Below are 5,000 nucleotides of genomic sequence, written 5' to 3'. Positions count from 1 at the left end.
CGGCTAGCACCTCCTGAGTGCTTCTTGGGTAGAGTCTGTTCTGTAGGTCTTCCACCAGCCTCTTGTAACCTTCCTGCCTTCTGTGCGATTTAATGCTGTGCAGCGTGCGGTGCGGAAACGCTCTTAGTAGCTGTGCATTGATGTCCCGGACCTTCTGGGATCTTAATTCAACCTCCTTAGTTGCCATCAGGTACTCCTCCTCCTTTTTCCATCTGGGCTTGAGTCTGGCCAGATTCACATCTTCGTTGTATTCTTCAAAATGCCGATGCCGGCGATGCTGGCTCAGGCCAATCTTGCTACCAAAGGTTGCAGTACATTCTGGACATTGGAATGTCGTTGTCATGGTTGATATGTGGCCTGTCATATTCGCGTCAGCCGGGGCGGCATTTTCGGAACAGCCGGTAGCTGCTCCGTTCTCAGAACCTTCCTCTGTGGGCTTGTTGCCCGAACGCTTTGGCATGCTGCTCCTTTGAGTGATTTCTCCGGGGGGCGACCCGCAGAACACAGGTTCACCTCCCTCGTCCTCGTCATCGGACGAACGTAAGTCGGGTGGAAGTACGAACTTCCTCCTGACCCTAGGTCCTACCCCCGTAGACATCCAGACTGACCCCACATGGACACTGTCAGCAGAATCGCGCGCATTCGCCGCATCAGTGCCAAGGGGAGCTGGTTGACCGGAGGGGACCGCAGGGGTTGCACCAAGAACTGGCTCCCCTGAATCAGCGTATGAAGCCACGTTTGAACTTGGCTCCTCCGCAGCATCAACAGACGCTTGGTCAGGTAGGGAGTTAATAACCCGCCTGTCCTTAGGCCTTGCCCCTGTCATTACCCAGGCTGACACCCCATGGCTGTCGGCTGAAGCGCGCGCCTTCACCGACCTACCACCAAGGGGAGCTGGGGAAGCAGAGGGGGCCATATGAGCATAGCATAATGTGCCTTCAGTGCGTTCAACCCACGTACAAGCCGTGGCCGTTGGCTCAATAACCATTGGCAGTACTGTGGCATGAATACCGTCCTGGCCTTTAGGGTCATTACCCTCAGGGCTCTCGGGTTCCATCAATTCTGCAATAGTTTCAGCTCGTTCACATCCGTGAACATCAACATCGATGCCTTCAGATCCCTCTTTCTCCGCATTGTGTTCTCTCGCTCCTTCATTCCCTTCAAATTTGCCTTCTGGAGCTTGCGCCATTTGCACATCTTCATCCCTATGACGCATCCTTGCTTTATGAATTTTCAGACCCTTCTCTGTGCGAAACGCCTTGTCGCAGACCCAACACTGGAATGATTCCTGCCTGGGGGAACTCCCTCCAGCGGTCGCATTGGAGCGCGCGGCTCTCCTGGCCTCTCTCGGCCCCACGCTTGGTGCGCCTGTCACTCGGCAGGCGTTTTCATCAGGTTTTCTGTTCGCCATAAGCCAAGCGTTTGATAAGCAACCAAAGAACAGTCTTTGGCGCTCAAGGTTGCCAGTATCGTTGCACCGGTAAAGGTGGCAGGGGGAACCACGAGCAGGTGATACTTGGACTTCTCCCCCCACGCGCTCCAATGCGACCGCTGGAGGGAGTTCCCCCAGGCAGGAATCATTCCAGTGTTGGGTCTGCGACAAGGCGTTTCGCACAGAGAAGGGTCTGAAAATTCATAAAGCAAGGATGCGTCATAGGGATGAAGATGTGCAAATGGCGCAAGCTCCAGAAGGCAAATTTGAAGGGAATGAAGGAGCGAGAGAACACAATGCGGAGAAAGAGGGATCTGAAGGCATCGATGTTGATGTTCACGGATGTGAACGAGCTGAAACTATTGCAGAATTGATGGAACCCGAGAGCCCTGAGGGTAATGACCCTAAAGGCCAGGACGGTATTCATGCCACAGTACTGCCAATGGTTATTGAGCCAACGGCCACGGCTTGTACGTGGGTTGAACGCACTGAAGGCACATTATGCTATGCTCATATGGCCCCCTCTGCTTCCCCAGCTCCCCTTGGTGGTAGGTCGGTGAAGGCGCGCGCTTCAGCCGACAGCCATGGGGTGTCAGCCTGGGTAATGACAGGGGCAAGGCCTAAGGACAGGCGGGTTATTAACTCCCTACCTGACCAAGCGTCTGTTGATGCTGCGGAGGAGCCAAGTTCAAACGTGGCTTCATACGCTGATTCAGGGGAGCCAGTTCTTGGTGCAACCCCTGCGGTCCCCTCCGGTCAACCAGCTCCCCTTGGCACTGATGCGGCGAATGCGCGCGATTCTGCTGACAGTGTCCATGTGGGGTCAGTCTGGATGTCTACGGGGGTAGGACCTAGGGTCAGGAGGAAGTTCGTACTTCCACCCGACTTACGTTCGTCCGATGACGAGGACGAGGGAGGTGAACCTGTGTTCTGCGGGTCGCCCCCCGGAGAAATCACTCAAAGGAGCAGCATGCCAAAGCGTTCGGGCAACAAGCCCACAGAGGAAGGTTCTGAGAACGGAGCAGCTACCGGCTGTTCCGAAAATGCCGCCCCGGCTGACGCGAATATGACAGGCCACATATCAACCATGACAACGACATTCCAATGTCCAGAATGTACTGCAACCTTTGGTAGCAAGATTGGCCTGAGCCAGCATCGCCGGCATCGGCATTTTGAAGAATACAACGAAGATGTGAATCTGGCCAGACTCAAGCCCAGATGGAAAAAGGAGGAGGAGTACCTGATGGCAACTAAGGAGGTTGAATTAAGATCCCAGAAGGTCCGGGACATCAATGCACAGCTACTAAGAGCGTTTCCGCACCGCACGCTGCACAGCATTAAATCGCACAGAAGGCAGGAAGGTTACAAGAGGCTGGTGGAAGACCTACAGAACAGACTCTACCCAAGAAGCACTCAGGAGGTGCTAGCCGACATTGGGGAGCAAGCTGTTGAGGACGCCTCCCTGGTCATCCCCGAGGTAAATCACCGTGAGGTGATTGAGGCTGAGCTAAGAGGTCTAACAACAAAACCTCCGCCAAGAGCGTACCAAGCATACAAGCTATGGGAGCTTGCAAAGAGATTCCTCGACAGGGAGGATATAACGATAGCTCTTAATGCCTACCTAAGGGAGGTGTTCGCTTCGGACTTGCGTCCGCATGGTCGCCAACCTCTTCCACCTGTTCAAGAAAGTCGCAGGAAGAAAAAGAAGCGGGAATACGCCTTGACACAACAACTCTTCAGACGGAACAGGACACAGTGTGCAAGACAGATTCTGGATGGAGAGGCGGACTCCAAGGTGGAGGATCCCCAAGCTTTTCTAGAAGAATGGAGAGAGATCATGGAGAAAGTGGTGCCTTCATCAGTGTCTCCTGCTATCGAACGCCCGCACAAGGTTATCGATCCTGTGTTCCTTATCACAGAAATGGACATTAAGGCGGCAATGCCCTCATCAAGCTCGGCAGCCGGACCTGATGGCTTTGCGGCGAGGGAACTGCGGAAGGTTCCGCCAGTAATACTCCAGGTTCTACTTAACTTGCTCCTGCTGCTGAAGCGACTTCCACTCTTTCTCACCCAAGCACGAACGATCTTCATTCCCAAAGTTCCTGGTGCTTCAACAGCCTCGCAACACCGCCCAATCTCAATATCTCATGTGCTCCTTAGACTGCTTCATAAGATATATTTCCGAAGGCTGCTTGCTGACCTCGATTTGGACCTGCAGCAGAGGGCATTTTTGCCAGTGGATGGGTGTGCTGAAAACATTCTTCTCCTTGCGACAATCATTGATGAAGCGCGCAAGTCACTGCGACCCTTGTCTCTGGCCTCGCTTGACATTGCGAAGGCTTTCGATAGGGTTGTTTTACCGGCAATCTTGAGAGCCTTACGCAGAAAAGGGATCTCTGAAGACTTTATCTCGTACATTGAAGACTTTTACCAAAATGCGGTAACAGTGCTGACATTCGGAGGCAAATCGCTGGTCGTCCATCCTACAGTGGGGGTAAGGCAGGGTGATCCCCTTTCACCGCTCCTGTTCAACTTAGTCATTGACGAGTTCTTGGCTGAGCTTGACCCCCAGTTGGCCTTTACCAGTGAGGGGATGAAGGTATCGGCCATGGCATTTGCGGACGATATTATCCTGACCACAGCTACCCACTGGGGCCTCAAGCAGCAAATTGATCGTCTGAATTCATTTCTCGGTGCCAGAGGACTTAAGATTAACGCGGCAAAGTCAACGACCCTAGTCATCGAGCCATCGGGTTGGCAGAAGAGGTCCAAGATCCGAACAGACATTGACTTCTTTGTGAATGGGGAACGTCTGGCAACGACGAACTGCACGTCTACATGGCGCTACTTGGGTGTACACTTCGGTGTCAAGGGCCTTGAGAAGGGTCTAGTAAGAAGACAGTTGGCCATTCTTCTCGAGAGAGTGTCTAAGGCGCCCTTGAAACCTCAGCAGCGTCTGGTTGTGCTTAGGTTTTACCTTTTGCCTCGTTTATACCATCGACTAGTGCTCGGCCCAATTTCGGCGAAAACACTGTTGACAATTGATAGAGTGGTCCGTTCTGCGGTAAGGAGATGGCTGGCGCTGCCTCTAGATGCGCCGCTTGGCTTCTTCTACGCTGCAGTAGAAGAGGGTGGGCTTGGAGTGCCATGCTTTAGAACGGTTGTTCCGGCCATGAGATTACGACGGTACCAGACGGTGGCCCAATCTAGCAATCCAGCGTGCGCTTTTGCAGCCACCCGACCGACAATCACTCAGCTTAAGAGGCAGGCTGACAACCTCACCATTTTCAAGGGCACAAAAATCGGCAACAGTAAGCAGTCCAGAAAGTATTGGGCCCGACAACTCCACATGTCGTTCGATGGTAGACCCCTGCAACAATGCAAGGAAGCACCAGGGTCAACCTCATGGCTAGGAAATGGGACTTCACTCCTCCGTGGTCGAGAGTTTATTGACTTGGCTAAATTTCATGTCGCAGCAGTCCCAAATCTGACTCGTCTACGTAGAGGTCGAGAGTTACCTAAGCAGTGTCGTGCAGGGTGTCAGGCTGAGGAGTCGTTGGGGCACATC

This window comes from Rhipicephalus microplus, unplaced genomic scaffold (assembly GCF_043290135.1).
Source record: "Rhipicephalus microplus isolate Deutch F79 unplaced genomic scaffold, USDA_Rmic scaffold_124, whole genome shotgun sequence".
Lineage (NCBI taxonomy): Eukaryota > Metazoa > Arthropoda > Arachnida > Ixodida > Ixodidae > Rhipicephalus > Rhipicephalus microplus.
Note: the sequence above shows the minus strand (reverse complement) of the source record.